Source organism: Papio anubis, chromosome 9 (assembly GCF_008728515.1).
Source record: "Papio anubis isolate 15944 chromosome 9, Panubis1.0, whole genome shotgun sequence".
NCBI lineage: Eukaryota > Metazoa > Chordata > Mammalia > Primates > Cercopithecidae > Papio > Papio anubis.
Genome location: NC_044984.1, coordinates 71,659,302 through 71,678,013, shown reverse-complemented (window position 1 = coordinate 71,678,013; position 18,712 = coordinate 71,659,302). Strand labels below are relative to the sequence as shown.

Below are 18,712 nucleotides of genomic sequence, written 5' to 3'. Positions count from 1 at the left end.
GAGAGCCCTCCATGAAAACAGAGCCTGCCCTGGAATTTCAATCTGTTTTGTGTGGAATCCCAAACTACACAGAAGATCCAAGAACTGTACCACGCCCAGAGGGGTTTTCTGCACTCCCCAGATGTTTCCAGAATCCAATGCCAATCTTCCAGAAAAACTTAAATGGAGCAGAGTATTCCAAAAATCTTTCCTAATAAAACTGAATCCAGAGGCCTTCTGGGTCACTCCTCTATATGGAAGTACCATTTCTAAAGCTGGAGGAAGTCTGCTTCCCAGTACTAGCCCAAACCCAGTAATTCCCTCTGCAGCTGACCCCATGTGGAGATATGTCCATAGCAAAGGGCTCTCACATGCCATTTGTATTCCAAACCTGTGGGCCTCTAGTATTGTGTATTGGCTCCATTCTAATCACTAGATGCTTTTGCAAACAGAGAAAAACTATAATTTGGAAATGGCTGCTGTTGCGCTCGGGTGTCTGTTTCCTCTTTTCCTTCTTAACAGCCCCAGCACATAGCAAGTGTATAGGAATTATCATCACAAGCAGAATGTAACACACACAAAAAATTCGTCAACAAACCTTTATTAAGTGCCTACAATAAAATGCCTCACATATTGTAGGCACTTAATAAAGGATTGCAGAAGGATTTTTTGGGTGTAACATTCTATTTGTGATTATAGTCCCCATACACTGTTTTGACTGCATCTGTATTGGCTCTGTTGACATGTTCCTAAAGATGATCCCATACAAACTCTCAAAATATTGAAAGGTATATTGATCCCCTGAACTCCTGAGAAGCTGAGAATGTTGCACCATGTGCTATTTAAAAAGAATAGAAGGACTCTTCTCTCTGTACCACATTACAGTGAACATTGTGTAACAGAAACAACCACAGAGAGTATGAGAGTTACTTTAGACAAAGACATGGACATATGATCTCCTCCTCTTTCATGCTTGAGTATATTCTATGTCCATAGATTTATGACTTACTAATATCTGAATTGGATTCAAAAGTGTATTTGTCATTTAAAATATTTTCATATAATTGATCAAATATCTTAGAATTTGGTTTTATTTTCTGGATGTTATATAAACAAGTATTCTCAAGAATGACATATTAAGAGTCTTAAGCTTGAAAGGGAATGAGCCAACAGTCTCATTTTACAGATTATAAATCAATCTACATAGCTTTCTTCTTAAATGACAGGCTTCCAATGTTTTCCTACAGCCTCTCTAATCTTTCCCCAAATCTTTCTCTTTATAATGTCCTCATCGCTCCCTCATAAAATGTTTTTCTAGCTGTCTTTTCTCTTATAAAGTTATTTCAATCTTCACAATAAACTGTCTTCCACAACCAGAATTATACTAATACCCTCTCCAAAGCCTCTCACATAAATTACACACATAACTTTGAAACTTAGTTCAATCTCCAAGCAACTTGCATCAATGCACAACTTGTCACTTTGCTTAACTTCCTTATTCTCTCACAGACCATTTCATACGGAAAAACCACATCAACAAGAAAATTAGTTTCCTTAGAAGAGAGGGTTATATCCAACAGGAGACAATGCCACAGAACTGAAAAGATGATAAAAAGGTAGGGCAACCTCTATTTCAAAAATCTTGAAATGTATGTTGGTCATCACTATATAGAGAAAGTAGTTGTCTGGGAGACATGACTTAAGAGGTACAGGAAGACTCATGTCTAAAACTATCTTGCCCATCTGCTGAAAATTTGTTTCACTTCAGTACAGTCCATGAGACTGATTTCTTTAAATTACAAAGTTTTGTCTTAACAAAACACAAATGCAAAGAGAAGCAATATAGCAAATCCTAGGAATTATTTCCAATTTTAAATAAATTAGATTGATCACCAGTTTCTCCTAATAATGAGTTAAGATCCAATATATGTGGGACTCACGAGATGAGGACTAAAAGAAAAATGTTTATACAGAGGATTAAATGATAAATTTGAAGTTTCAGAAAGGGGGCATCACGAGACAAGAGGAAGTAAAGAAAAAGTAAAGGTGGCATTTGTCTTAAGTATCACTTGCCTCACAATTTTTGACAACATCTAATCATTCCCTCAACAAACTAAAGAAGAGCAAAAATACTTACTATTTTGACTTTCTGAGGATTGTTATGGCCCTTGAGACTTTTAAAATCATTGAGTACTTCTAAAATAGCTTTTATTCTAGATCTTTGCACTCACGGAGAGCACTTTAGTAATTACTTCAACCTGAGCAAATGGTTGTTCTCAGTACAAGAGGGAAAAGGAGGGAGCCAAGAGAATGAATGGTAGTAAGAAAGAATAAATAAATGAGAAAATCCATTGTTACCTGAAAGGGGGCAGTATCCATCAGAGAAACAAAAGACTAAGGTTTACACCAGTGGTTCTCAACCAGAAGTAATTGTGTCCCCCAGGGATCATTTGGCAAATCTGGAGATGTTTTTGGTTGCTGGGAGTAGGAGAATGCTTCTGATGTCTAGTGGATGGGACCAGTGATAGTGCTAAACATCCTACAATGCATAGGACAGCCTCCCAGAATAAGGCATTATCCAGCCCAGAATGTCAGCAGTGCGGAGGGTGGGAAACCCTGGCCTAGACTTACATAAAAGATGACAAATAGTTGTAGGAACAATTAAGCAACGGTCTTTTCCCTGGTACAAAAAAGTTTTCCAGAAAGCTCATTTTGCTTATTCTAATCTGCATAGCCCAGAATCAGACCTATGTTTTCTCCAAAAATTTGGTAAGACAAATGTAGATACTAATGTGAAAGTGGGTAAATGATATCCAAGACTTTGGCCCGAACTAACAAAGAATATGAGAAAAGCCAGTGCATTGGCACCCAAATGTGCAAAGAGATGTGATAAGATAAAGAGTTCTGGGTTAGAGAGGTAATAAAATCTTAAGAATTACATCCTGATTTAGAGATGAAATAGAAGTAGATATCATAACCTTAGGATTATCAGCCCATCCTATGAAAAGTGTGGAGGTCCAAGTAAATCCTGAGAATGGAGATAGCAGCCAGCACTGATTTAAAACATCCTATGTGCTAAACACCGCGTGATATGGTTTGGCTGTGTCCGCACCCAAATCTCACCTTGAATTGTAATAATCTCCACGTGTCAAGGGCAGAGCCAGGTGGACATAATTAAATCATGGGGGCAGTTTCCCCCATATTTTTCTCACGGTAGTGAATAAATCCTACAAGATCTTATAAGATGTAAGATGCCCGTGTAAGTCCCTTTGGGCTGGGCGCAGTGGCTCACACCTGTAATCCCAGCACTTTGGAGACCAAGACAGGTGGATCACGAGGTCAGGAGTTCGAGACCAGCCTGGCCAACATGGTGAAATCCATCCCTACTAAAAATACAAAAATTAGTCGGTTTGGTGGCAGGCGCCTGTAATCCCAGCTACTCAGGAGGCTGAGGCAGGAGAATTGTTTGAACCTGGGAGGCGGAGGTTGCAGTGAGCCGAGATCACACCACTGCACTCCAGCCTGGGCAACAGAGCAAGACTCCATCTCAGAAAAAAAAAAAAAAAAAGGTGTTCCTTTGCTCTTCCTTTATCTTCCACCATGATTGTGAAGCCTCTCCAGCTACATGGAATGGCGAGTCTATTAAACCTCTTTCCTTTATAAATTACCCAATCTCAGATATTTGGATATGTCCTTTATGATCTTTTTTTTCTTTTTTTGAGACTGAGTCTCACTGTGTAACTCAGGCTGAACTGCAGTGGCGCCGTCTCAGCTCAGTGCAACCTCCACCTCCTGGGTTCAAGTGATTCTCCCACCTCAGCCTCCTGGGTAGCTGGGATTACAGGTGTATGCTACCATGTCCAGCTTTTTTTTTTTTTTTTTTTTTTTGTATTTTTAGTAGAGATGGGGTTTCACCATATTGACCAGGTTTGTCTCAAACTCCTGCCTCAGGTGATCTACCCACCTCATCCTCCCAAAGTGCTGGGATTATAGGTGTGAGCCACTGTGTCTGCCCTCAGGTATGTCTATTAGCAGCATGAGATCAGATGAATATACTACGGTAAGTTCTTTACATGCAGAATATCATGTGGTCATTGTAAACTATCAATTTTACAGTTAAGAAAACTGAAACTCAGAGAGGTAAGGTAATAATCAGAGCCAAATTCAGGAGCCGAGCCAAGTTACATCTGACTCCAAAGTCTTGCTTTAAGCACCCTCCCATACTAACCTAATGATTCAGGATATTGATCCAAGAGAAATAAAGCCAACATTCTTTTATTTAGCCCTCAATTACGTGAGTGCCTTCTAAGAGCTGAGGGCACAACAATGAAGAAAACAGGCAGGTGCCTTGGTCACAGAGAACTAACAAACCAGTGGGGATAGAGAATCTCCAGAATGACAATCCATCAGACTCCAATCAGTCCCTAAATTCCACAAAGGCAGAAATAGGAGCTTTTTATTTATTCAAGTAATTTTGTTTCTTTTACTAGGCCCAAAACATAGTTTAATCATGTGCTGAGTCCTCTGCTCTGTTAAAAGCCAAAATTAAACCTCTCTCTCCCTTTCAGACAGAGAGCTCTCTCCCCACTAAAAATCATTTGATGGAAAATTCCAAACAAAGAATATGCATAAGAATTTGCCATTCTCTATCCATTCAGCTCCAGAGAAAATAGGTTTAGGACATCCTTGACAGGAAATGTAAAGTCCTCATATCCCAGACTTCCAGTCACACAGAGAATGATGAGAGGCATCAAAATCCTACAAAATAATAAAGAGGCTGCAGAAACAGTTGTCTGATGAAACAGCTGCCACCTGTACATGAAACTGTCTCATACATTATGAAGAACATAGGAGAGCAAGAAAATCCCCTGGATTAGGACATAAAAGATTGTATTTCAAAAGTCACAGCTTTATCACTTACTCGTTGTGACCCTGGGCAAGTCAATTAACCCTCTCAGAATCTCCATTTCTTCACCTATTAAATGAGAATAATAATTTCCCTGCCTATCGCACAGAATCGCAATAAATAAAATAATACACCTGGAAAGGCATTGTAAACTGTCAAGATTACCCATTAAGCTTGGTATCCAATTTCACCCATGTCTAGCTGTTAGAGGTCAAACCTTTGGTTAGAAATATAGGTACTTAGTAGACAGCACATCACAACATCCCCATCCATGTTATAATGCCCCGTTACCAAGCGCTACCAGTGGAAGCACAGACACTGAAGGGGCAAAGCCTGATCCCTGTGTTCGCTCCAAGAGATGGCGCTGGAGCTTCCTCTTTTTCAGTTTGCATCTTTATTATTTTGCTTCTTAGCCACAGAATCAAGTATCTAACTTATTTATTTATAGTGACACATTTCATTTTTCAGCACGTTTCTCACAGTTCTATTGCACAAATGCCCCCCATCCTCACCCTAGCAGGTGTAGTGTGACTTAATACTCTGATATATGGACGGAGATTTCTCCCCTCCCTATCTATGCTACTACTACCAGTGAGAGTTTAGCTAACAAAAATGCCTAGCATAAGTGCGAATAGAAAATTTAGCTGATAGCAATTCAAGTACTATTGAAATATTCTGAGTGAATGCTCAATCATATAATGTGATGAATGCTACATTTATGTAGCTAAGTATAGAGACTTAGTTGCTAGTAGATCTGATTTGAAAACTATCCAAACATCATGGCCCTTCACATTGATGTGTGCCCACTTCCCAATACAAGTTCAAGATGCCTACAATGCCTGAAGCACACTATTTCAATTATGCAGCAACAAGTAAAAGCCTGGGTTCTCTGGATCAAACTATACATGTTCTTACGAATGCTCCAGAATGTTACCTTGAACAGATATCTGTGCGACCTTCAGAAAGTCACTTAACTTTCTGAGTCTCAGCTGCCTCACGTGAAATGAAGATAATAGTACCTACTTCTTAAGGCCATTATGAGGAAGAAATGAGATAATCCAGGTAAAGTATGTAACACTGTACCTGACATTATGCTACATGTTCAGTAAATACTAACAACTATCTATTACAATCAAATGATCATCAACTAAGAGATATGCGAGGTCATGTTTTTCTAAATAGGTAAGTGGATCTAAAAGAACTTCTACTTCCTCTCAGGTCCACTTAATTTTACTTGCTAAACAAGATTCAAACAGGGAGTACTGAAGGATAAATTTTCAAAAAGTATGACCTCTTCCATCTAAACATACCAGGAGCAACATGAAGTATGAGTGACGAATTTGCTTAGAAACCATTCAACAGCAAAGTAACCATTCAAGGTAAATCAGGATTTCGGTAGCAGTTGTAGCACAGAACTGAATTCTTAGCAGCCCCCGCGTTAATGCAGAAAATACCTGACAAGAAATGATGAAAAAGCAAAGGAAGACCAGGCTACAGACAACAGAGGGCAACGCTCAGGAGTAACAAGGGTCAGAAACAGATATTAGGATCATGGTAAAAACTCCCACTGCAGTACATGTGAGAATGCTGAAGAGAAGAGAATTGACAGGAAAAACAGTATGGTCATGAAAGATCAAATGGACTTGCTAGAGGTTTAAAGCAATCCTAATGACATTTTTATTTTATTTTATTTATTTTTGAGACAGAGTCTCGCTCTGTTGCCCAGGCTGGAGTGCAGTGGTGCAATCTCAACTTACTGCAACCTTTGTCTCCCAGGTTCAAGCGATTCTTCTGCCTCAGCATCCAGAGCAGCTGGGACTACAGGCACGTGCCACCAGGCCTGGCAAATTTTTTTTCATATTTTTAGTAGAGACGGAGTTTCATCTTGTTAGCCAGGATGGTCTAGATCTCCTGACCTCGTGATACGCCCGCCTTGGCTTCCCTAAGTGCTGGGATTACAGGCGTGAGCCACTGCGCCGGGCCCTAATGACCTTTTTAAATGACAAAGTATTAAAAAGATGTTGGAGATGAATGGAAGCCCTAGCCTGCAACCCCGCCCTAACTCATTTCCTGTCACTCCCTATCTCCCTTGTTACCTTGCAACAATGCAAGATGCAGACACTTCTGCTATAGCAGTTGTTTTGAAAACATGAATTTGTTCCAATGCAATTGTTGCAGTAGGCAACAATTTAAGTATAACCAAATTTCGCCCTTGCTCATATGCAATTTCATCTTTGGAAAACACCTAGGTGAACAAAGAAAACTGTGCCTGCAGAAGCAAACCATGTAGGAATTAAAAAAAAAAAAAAAAAAAAAAAAAAAAAGCACATAACTGTGCTATCGTGTTTACTATGTTTTCTCATGTCAATGACCAATTTTTTAACGTTTTTGCCCTTGACCCCCTTTTCCCCATATGCCACGTGGGTTCTTTACCTTGTACAATTTTGCAATAGCAATTTTTAGGAACGTGATAGCAAAACCAGCCACATCCTGTAGTGACCCATCCATACTCTTTTATCTTAGCACGTAATACTGTTCCCATTGGCTAACATTCCAACAGGCCTCTTAGGGTCATCTCACCCCTCACTTTCCAGCCCTCCCTTAAGACTTAACTCCTTCCAAGAGGTTTTCCTGACTGGCTAGCCTGAGCACCTTTGAGACCTTGCTGTGAGCTCTCACAGCATACTCCATTCATGCCTCCAGCATTACACTTACCACCAGGCACAGAAATGATACCTTGACAGATATCTCCACCACTGTTCTGAATCTCAAAAGCAGGGACCCATCTTATATTTTTGTGCATTTTCATCATGGCACAGAATAACATTTAATAAATGTCGAGGTAAACAAAACAGCAAAACAAAACACTGTCAGCTTTAACCCATTTAGAATAACAACTCAGCAATAATATCTGTCTAACAATATACTCTACAGGAAGGAAAGAAAAACGGGAGAAACCAAGGATCATTCAAAAATAAGCTGAGTGTGTTCAAAACTGCCAGGTGCAAAAGACGTGGAAAATTAAGGGGACTCAATAGAAAAAGTCCACATTAAAGAAGACCCAGAAGAATCTATTTAAATTGAGGTAGAAAGTATCTAAAAACATTGGGAAGATGCAATTATAAATACTGAATTTCATATATGCATAAAGAATGAGATTGTACTGCAACTACAGTGACCCCTTGCCAAAAATTTTGGAATAACTGCTCTGTAATGTTGTCTCCCTACTAAGCATCCTTTGATCTTTTAAGTGAGATTTACCATATATGTTGTGGGAAGGGCATTACAGGGATGGCTTATTAACTCTGACATGAGATGTGTTTAAGGGAATCAAAGGACATATTTCCTGGGCTTTCCTGAATGGACACTAAAATGAGACATAATAAAAAGTTCCTTTTGGTTTGAACAGTTTATACAATGAGACAGGCTGACGCAAAAAGCTTTATCATAGATTCAGAACCTACATATATAACAATGCACTCAGAAAAGAACCTAATCTAGTGACTTTAAAGAATTATTATAGAAGTAAAAATCAGCCATATTTCACCAGATGAAAATTAGCCTTATAATGCTCTTAAAGCTGCTCACTGTATGCAATGCAACAATTGCCCTTAGACCTAAGATTCACTTTCTGCTCATACGCGAATGCAAGGATAAGACTATGTAGAAACCAAATTAAATTCACTTAAAGTTTTTAGTTTTATTATTAAGAAAAATTATCCTCCAATTGGTAAGACATGGAACAGAAAAAAAAGAAAAGGACAAAAAGCATCACAAAGCAATGTTCGTAAACAAAGGCAGAACCTCAATTCACAAAATGGTAATTTTGAGCAAAAGGAAAAAGGCACTCCAAAGAAATAAAGCACACACAAACCAAGACTCTGCTAAGCAAGTTTTATTTGTAAAACATGTTTAAGATGAGACTTTTTCAAAAAATTGCCACAGACAACCACTGGAGTACAAAATCTCAAAGGTGATCTTAACTGACTTATATAATTATTCACTGTGATAAATGAATGTCAGATTTCAGATGGGGGAGAAATGTTCCCCTGGAAATGCAGCAGGGACAGTGTAGATGAAAATCTGGAGGAAAACAGGCAAAAATTGCAATCAGAATCACGTTTTCCTCCATTTTATATATACAATGTCTCCAAACAAACAATTCTCAATGGCTATGCAGACTTTTATCAAAAAACAACAACAACAACAACTCTAATCACACCTATGTCTGTTACTCTCTTTGATGCCATGTAATTCAAGTTCAGTTACTTTTTGATGATTTCTAATAGTCCTTGAGCACTTTTTCATGTCGGGTACTGTTTTATGTATTTTGTGAATGTCAACTTATTTAATTCTTACAGTAAGTGATTACTTTATTGGCACTTCATCAAGAAAATGAAGCACAGAGAAGTTAAGTTACTTAACAAGGTTACACAGAGCCAGCATTGTAACCCAACATTCTGAATCTGAAGTCTACATTAACCCTGACTACACCAAAGAATAAATAGGTTATATGGCTTAAATGTATCCCCATGACAAAGAAAAAAAATAACCTGTATCTTAAGAACCTATTTTAGAAGTGATCCATAAAACCAGACTCACATTTGAGATGTGATTCCTACTACAGATGGGTGGTTCAAGGGGAGAATGTGGAACCAACCTCGCATTTGCAGTTATTCTGTGATAACCATGGGACTGGATCCAAGAGACTCACCCCAATTTCCTGGAGTGCTACAGAGTGTCACTCACCCAGCTAGGAGAGAAATAAAATGTACACAGCTACAAGGACCAGCTCTAAAATGGAAAAGCAGCATGCTTTAAATTCTAATTTATCTAGAGGCAACACTTTTCCCCTATTCAAAACTGCTGGCCAAAGTTCCCTCTTTCCCTCCTGAGTAATTTAAACTACAATTTGTCAATACCAAAGAGTTAGCTGGGCTGCATGTAACCGCACCTTAATAACATGACTCCTATAATACTCCTTCTGGCAAATGCTCTCAGCAAACACGGATAGCAATACTGTTCCCTCTTGGCCTGAGGATACAGAGATGGAGGGGAACCAAGCTAGCCGGCCCGCATAAATATGCCTTACGCATTTCATCAAAGATTCCAAGAAGAGTTATTTGGATGCTCTATAATGTTGAAGATGCAGTGCCAGAAAGACAGGACAGATTTTAGATTAGCAAGGTATACAGTAGCAAGAACATACTTGGAAACCCAGTGCTGAGAGCTGAATACCCATATCCAAAAGCATAGAAGGATTTTTAATATCCCAAATTATGTGTCAGTAACATCAACAGCTGGAAGTTCTCACCACTGAAATCATCCCTGATCCATTAAGTTTTCTCTATGTGCCCTCGAAAAACCTTTCATTCACCCTTATAGTACACTTTACATGATAGCATGATTTGCCCCTGCATGTTGCCTTGGTCACGTCCTCACTGGGGTGCTTCCCATGGGAGTTTTGAAAGAGCATATGCTGTCTTCTCACCTGTATCTTCCAGGCCTGTACTATATCTGGCATATTATAGGCACTGAATAATTTCTGGATGGATACTACAGTCCAAATCACCTAGCAGATGCTAAGCCCAAACTTACATTGACATCTGATACAGTTTGGTTCTGTGTCCCCACCCAAATCTCATGTCAAACTGAGATGTAATACCCACACGTCAGCGGAGGGGCCTGGTGGGAGGTGACTGCATCATACGGGCGGATTTCCCCCTTGCTGTTCTCGTGACAGTGAGCGAGTTCTCACGAGATCTGATAGTTTAAAAGGTTGGGCACTTCCGGCCGGGTGCGGTGGCTCACGCCTGAAATCCCAGCATTTTGCGAGGTCGAGGTGGGCAGATCACGAGGTCAGGAGATTGAGACCATCCTGGCTAACACAGTGAAACCCCATCTCTACTAAAAATTAAAAAAAAAAAAAATTTAGCCAGGCATGGTGGCAGGCGCCTATTGTCCCAGCTACTCTGGAGGCCGAGGCAGGAGAATGGCGTGAACCCAGGAGGCAGAGCTTGCAGTGAGCCTAGATCGTGCCACTGCATTCCAGCCTGGGCAACAGAGCCAGACTCCATCTCAAAATAAAAAAAAAAAGAAAAAGTTTGGGCACTTCCCCCTTTTCACTCACTCTCTCGCTCCTGCTCTGCCATGGTAAGACATGTTTGCTTCCCCTTCACCTTCCTCCATGATTGCAAGTTTTCTGAGGCCTCCCAACCATGCTTTCTGTACAGCCTGCAGGACTGTGAGTCAATTAAACTTCTTTTTTTCATAAACAACCCAGGCTTAGGTAGTTCTTTATAGCAGTGTGAGAACAGACTACTACAAAATCCAAAAGTAGCATGAGCTGGAATTAGATACTTAGCAACCTGTGACCACCTAAAAACAATTTAGCTACTACAACTATTTTAGGAATTAGGCGAAAAAAAGGTAGATGTCTGCCCTAAGATATGGTACTTCTGGAAGGATGATTTTGGAAAAGAATGCTGGAAGAAAAATGGGTAAAGAATGAAGATGACAATGCTAACTTATACCTTTTACTCCACATTAATGAGTTAAGATCCGGAGAGAAAACACGCAGCTGGAAAATCTAGTGAGATTTTGTCCCACTTTACTTCTCCTTTATGTATTCATCTGCATTTTATTTCATGACTTGTTTACCTTAAACTGAATTCCTATTTGAAAATTATTAAAATATGTATTTAACTGAGTTTGGATGTGCCTTGTTTTTCCCCTAGTGGATTGGGGCTAGAGAAAAAAAAACCTAAGGAACATTTTGATAGCTGAACAATTACATTGCCTCAAATGCCCTTTTCCAAATGGCCACTCATGTATTTTACATTTTTAATCGGTTTTTTGCTTTATAAGAGTGAGGCCAAATCATTTCGAGAATTTTCAAATAGCCAATTATAAAATAACCTCAATCAGAAATATTGCTGTTTTCATAGGCACAAAATGTAAAACTTCAAATAATAGAAGACTAGTAAGTGTGGAATAAAGAGGAAGACAAAAATCATTGACTCTGCAGCATAGAACACCAGTTAACATAAAATATGCAAAGATTTATGTTCTGTTGTCATATTCCAGAGCTAGAAATAACTGTTCAAGTCACATGAATCTGTATCCATTTTAACCCTGTAGATCAAGAACTATGGTTTATAAAAAAGCAGTGCTGAGAAAACTGTCCATACATATCTGACCACCATCACCAGTGACAGACATTCGCAGTTGGGAAAACAATAAAAAATAGAATGTTCCTATAAGGCACTACCACACATTAAGAATTATCTGAAACAAGGACTTTCAGAGGTATTCATTCATTTATGCATATATGCATTCATTCAACTAACCAATCTTAAATTTCTGGCATGGGCCAGGAATTGTTTTGGTCTCTGAGGCTAGAAATAAAACATTTCTAGATTGCAGATTCACAATCCATTGAAGGGGGGTGGAACCCATAGGCAGATTATTTGAATACAACTAAAACAAACATATACACTACTGTGGTAAGAGGAGCAGTACAAAGGGTTTGTTCAGGAAAAGAACACCCCGAAGAAAGCATGACAACGAGGAGCTTGCAAGTGTGTGTCTATGCCTCTCTCTGGGTTGCAAATTATGTGGCATGGGTTGGGGGGACGAAGATGGGAGGACATGGGGAAAAGGCATAGTAAAGATATGAAGGTGAGAAACAGCATGACATGAACGCAAGAAAGAGAATATCACAAATGGATAAGGCTGATGGTGAAGCATCTTCATGGCATGTTAAGACACTTGGACTTTTTTCCCACAGGCAATGGAGGGCTAACAAGAGGTTTTAATAAAACAGGGAAGTGAGGTGGTCCTAATTGTGCTTGCCAGGTAACTGGCTCAAATAGTACAACTCTTGCATAAGTCATTATTGCACTAGGTCAACGAGTAGCCTGATCTCAGAGAGAAAGTGAGAACACCATGTAGCTTACAAGGTGCAGCAACATGAGTGTTCTGGGTAATAAGCAGAATCCTGATTAAGTCCACGGGGTTCTGGGTATGAACAGCAGAGCCCTGATTAAGCTATGGGTTCCTGAAAGACAGGTGAAGCAACTTCAATCACCAGGATTAGGCACTCTTACACATTGCTAGTAGAATAGTATTTTGGTAAAATGGTGGTATTATATAATTTAGAATTATGCAACAGATCCCATAACATTCATACCCTCTGGCTTAGTAACTATACATCTATAAAAATGTCCTCAAGAGTAAACGTATGGAAATGTTTATACACAAAGATGTTAATCACAGTAATTTTATGGTAGAAAATATTTTTTAATCCAACAATAGAGAAATAATTGAATAAACTATAACGAATTTATGCAATGAACTATTACATACTCATTATAAACTCATTTTACATATAATTTTAATAACAGCAAAAAAGCTTCCATTTTTGCAGTAAAAAAGCCATATACAAAATTGTATATATATGGTCACCTCTGTAAAAGTAACTTGTACATTAAAAAGTGAACTAGATATACATTAAAGGGCTAAGAGTATTAAGCTTAAGGTATAAGAATACAGACAGTTTTCTTCTTCTAATTTTATGTTTCCAAAATTTTCTATAACATGTATTTTGTTATTGGCAAAATAATCATTAATTTTAAATACATTATTTTGGTTTTCTCATACTGGCCAAAGTGGAGTAAGCCCACACCCTCTCCCTCTTCCCACTGGTAACTAAAAACTCTGGAAAAAACACAAAACGAAACTTCTTGCGAACTGACAAAAATAATAGCAGGTGATTTATAAAGACAAGTCAAAACTTGGGGACAGCCAGTACAGTGGTGGTTTTCTGTATTTCCCCCCTCCGTTATATTCCTGCTTTCACTGACGGGTGTGCCTGAGTCCCAGAAGTGCATTTTGTGTACATATGGCAAAAAACTTCAAGCAAAAGCCCCTCTCTTGCTGCCCAGAAGACTTGGAAAATGAACTTTGGCAAACAGGACAGTATAAAGGGGATTCCTTTCTCTCTCTCTCTCTCTCTCCCCCCCTCTCTCCCTCTGGTTTTCTCTACCAGTCCTGCTCAGAAGCCACCTGCAGTCACAAAGTTACACTATAGCCACAACTGCGATACAGCATTGAAAATCTGGAGAGAAAACCCATCTTCTAATCCAAAGGAACTGGGAAAATGAACCCAAATGGCCTTAAGAATGTGAGGGTATCAGCATTTCACTTTCCCACCCCACCCTGTTCTCTGTCTGGTTGTTTCATCTCAAGGGCAGTTCCAGATGAGCAGAACTCTACAATAGCACAAGGTGCTAAATTGAGAGAAACACTCACTCTTTTAGACAGAGAAACAGTGAAACAGACCCCTACGAATCAGAAAGTACCGAGGAAAATCCAACGAGGAAAGAGCTGGAGCAGGGGATCCTCTAATGCTTAGAAGACCTAAGTCTGGGTGTCCCAGGCTCACTCCAGTCAACCTGCACTTGCACAAAGAAACCCAGCAAAGACTGAGAACAGAGCCACCATGAGAATAAAAGCTACCATCTAAGTGCCACATAAATCCCAGAGTGATGCATGTATAAAGTAGACCCAAAACAGCACAGCAAAGTCTTTAAAAACAGAACTGACAATGGGCAAACGGCACGGAAGTGGGGAAACCTGAGTTGATTGCTTGCTTAAAAAAAAAAAAAAAAAAAAAAAAAATTCTCCCATATGATGATAGTTTCTTTTGCTGTGCAGAAGCTCTTTAGTTTATTTAGATGCCATTTGTCAATTTTGGCTTTTGTTGCCATTGTTTTTGGTGTTTTGGACATGAAGTCTTTGGCCATGCCTATGTTCTGAATGGCATTGCCTAGGTTTTCTTCTAGGGTTTGTATGGTTTTAGGTCTTAAGTTTAAATCTTTAATCCATCTTGAGTTAATTTCTGTATAAGGCGTAAGGAAGGGGTCCAGTTTCAGATGCACATGTATGTTTATTGCGGCACTATTCACAATAGCAAAGACTTGGAACCAACCCAATTGTCCATCAGTGATAGACTGGATAAAGAAAATGTGGCACATATACACCATGGAACACTATGCAGCCATAAAAAGGGATGAGTTCATGACCTTTGCAGGGACATGGATGAAGCTAGAAACCATCATTCTCAGCAAACTAACACAGGAACAGAAAACTAAACACCACATGTTCTCACTCATAAGTGAGAGTTGAACAATGAGGACACATGGACACAGGTAGGAACATCACACACTTGGGCCTTTTGGGGGGTAGGGGGACTAGGGGAGGGATAGCATTAGGAGAGGCATTAGCCCTAGCATCACACACAGTGAGGAACATCACACACCAGGGACTGTCGTTAGGTTGGGGGCTAGAGGAGGGATAGCATTAGGAGAAATACCTAATGTAGGTGACGAGTTGATGGGTGCAGCAAATCACCATGGTATGTGTATATGTAAGAAAACTGCACATTCTGCACATGTACCCCAGAACTTAAAGTATTAAAAAAAAGTATTTTTTAAGAAAAAAATCAACATTCTGTAGAGGATTTTAATAAGACTCAGAGTCTCATAAACTAATATTCAAAAAGTCAAGGATATAATCTAAACTCACTCAACATACAAAGAATTAAAAATACCTAACCAATTCAAAAGGAAATCAACAAACAATAGGTGTTAGTCCCAAGATGATTCTGATGTTAAAATTGAAGATTTTAAAGCAAAGATTGTAACAATGATAAAAAATACAAAATAAGTAAGTATACAAGTTTTGTTTTCTTCCTTATCTCTTTATTTGGGTTCAAGAGCAAAAAAACAATAAACAAAATCTAACATCTGAAATTTATGAATTTAATGAATTGTCTCAATATAATAATTGAAATGGAAAAAGAAATCACCAGTGAACTTTAAAATAAATCAATGGATATTATCTAGTCTGAAGAAGAGAGAAAATAATGACTGTTTAAAAACATGAATAGAATCTCAGAGATATGTGGGACAATATCTAAGGTTCAAGCTACTATGTTATTCAGTTCTCAGAATGAAAGTGACATTGATGCAGAAAAAAAAGATTTAAAGATTAAAAACAAATAATGACTGAAAGCATCCCAAATTTGTTGAAACATTGATTAATAGATTCAATAAGCCAAATGAACCCTAAACAAGATAAATTCATAGAAAACCATACACAGACATATTACAATCAAATTGGTGAAAGCAGCAGGAAAAAAAAAAGGAATATTACAGATAAAGGAGAATGCAAATTATTATAGATTTCTCATAAGAAACCATGGAGGCCAGATGAAAATGAAACAACATTTGTAAAGCACTGAAGGAAAAGAACTCTCAAACCAGGATTATGATATTCAGTGAAAATATACTGTAGGAATAAACTCAAAAACATTCTCAGACAAAGGAAAGGAAATAGAATTTGTCACCAGCAGCCCTGTGATAAGAAAAATGCTTCAAGAAGTTCTTCATGTTAAAGGAAAATAAGGAATGAAAGAACAGCAAAGAAATAATAAATCGTAGAATAGATTTTTTTCCTCAAAGGATTTAAAAATATATATGACACTTGAAAGCAAAGAGGTAGAAAGGAAAAAGAACAATATGGTTGTAAGGGTTCTAAGTTGATTGCCAAAGTCAGCTGTGTATACAGTAATAAAAAAAAGAAAACCATACAGTCAGGCATTGCTTAATGACAGAGATACATTCTGAGAAATGCATTGTTAGGTGATTTCATTTTTGCGTGAACTTCATAAAGCATACTTACACAAACCTAGATGGTGTAACCACTCCTAGGTTATAAACCTATATCGCATGTTACTGTACTAAGCACTGCAGGCCACTGTAATACAATGGTAAGTATTTGTGTATCTAAACATGAAAAAGTACAGTAAAAATATAATTATCTTATGACCGCTGTCATATATGCTTCTATCACTAACTAAAATGTTGTTATGCAGTGTATGACTGTAAAGAGATAAAGCAAAAAGACAATTGGTAAATAAAATAGTAAAAGATTCAAATAATACAAAAGAAGGCAAGAAGGACCAGCAGAGAAAGGAAAATACAGAAGGCACAAACAGGAATAAAATGTTCTACCTAAATTCAACCATACCAGTAATTATACTAAATGTAAATGGTCTAAACGTATGAAATAAAAGATACAGTGTGAGACTGAACAACAACAAAAAAGATCCAACTATATGCTATCTACAAAAACCCATTCAATATAATTATGTAAGTGGTTTAAAAGTGAAAAGAAGGAAAAATATATATCATGCAAACTCTAATCAAAAGAAAGCTGGAGTAGCTATACTACTATTAGACAAAATAGATATCAAAACAAACAAAACTGAAGATAAAAAGGATCATTTTGGCCAGGCGCTGTGGCTCACGCCTGTAATACCAGCACTTTGCGAGGCTGAGGTGGGCGGATCACGAGGTCAGGAGATGGAGACCATCCTGGCTAACACAGTGAAACCCCGTCTCTACTAAAAATACAAAAAATTAGCCGGTGTGGTGGCAGGTGCCTGTATCCCAGATACTCAGGAGGCTGAGGAAGGAGAATGGCGGGAACCCAGAGGGCGGAGCTTGCAGTGAGCCGAGATTGCCCCACTGCAGTCCAGCCTGGGCAACAGAGAGAGACTCTGTCTCAAAAAAAAAAAAAAAAAAAAAAATCAAAGGATCATTTCATGATGACGAAAGTATCAGTTCAACAAGGAGACAAAAATCGAATTGCATATATATCTAACAACTGAACACCAAAATACATAAAGCAAATTCTGATAGAACAGAAAATATAAATATGTTTATGATTGTATTTGAAAATATCAACACTCCTCTCAAAAACTAACAGAAAAAAGTAAAATCAGAAAGATATAGAAAAACTAAACAATACTACCAATTACCCTTGCCTAACTGACATTTATAGTACACTATACCAATAGCAGTAGACTGGGTATTCTTGTCAAGTGAAGAGAGAATATTCACAAAGATACCATATCCTGGGCCTTAAAACAAACAAGCATGGTAGCTCAGCCTGTAATCCCAGCATTTTGGAAGGCCAAGGCGGGAGGATTGCTTGAAGTCAGGAGTCCTACACCAGCCTGGGCAACAAACTGTGAGGCCCCCATCTGTACAAAAAAAAAAAAAAAAAAAAAAAAAAAAAAAAAAAAACAGGCACAGTCTCAAGTGCCTGTAGTCCCAACTACTTGGCACCCTGAGTTGGGAAGATCGCTTGATCCCAGGAAGTTGAGGTTGCAGTGAGCTATGATTGAGTCACTGCACTCCAGCCAGGACAGCAGAGTGAGACCCCATCTCTTAAAAGAAATAAAACTTTAAAACTTAAAAATGTTGACAAATTAAAAAAAAATTAAACTTTACAAAGTATTTTATCCTACCATAACAGAAGTAAACTAAAAATCACTAACAAAAAGATATCTGAAAAATAACCAAATATTTGGAAACTAAACACATTTCTAAATAATCCACAGGTCAAATGGGAAGCTTCAAGGAAAATTAGCACACACTTTGAACTAAATAAAAACAAAACGAAATTACCACACAGAACATTGTGGGATTCAGCTAAAGAAGTGTGCAAAGTTAATACCATTAAATGCTTATACAGAAAGATCACAAATCATTAATATGAGCTTCTGCCTTATGAAACTAGAAAACACACACACCCCAACCACTTCATTGCATAATTCTCCAATTCATCAATAGTGTATTTTTTTTCATTTCAACTTCTGAGAAGGCAGTGAGGCAAAATATAATGTGCTAATAGGACTAAGACATCAAGATTCCTAAACATAAAGCCTCACTTTAATCTTAGTCTGGCTCTGAAAAC

General features: G+C 38.3%; 1 protein-coding gene across 1 annotated transcript in view; it reads right to left on the bottom strand.

Moving 5' to 3' along the window:
* The window catches only part of NAV3 (neuron navigator 3), a 946,218-nt gene that overhangs the window by 885,774 nt on the left and 41,732 nt on the right, over positions 1 to 18,712 (bottom strand). The window lies entirely within an intron of this gene.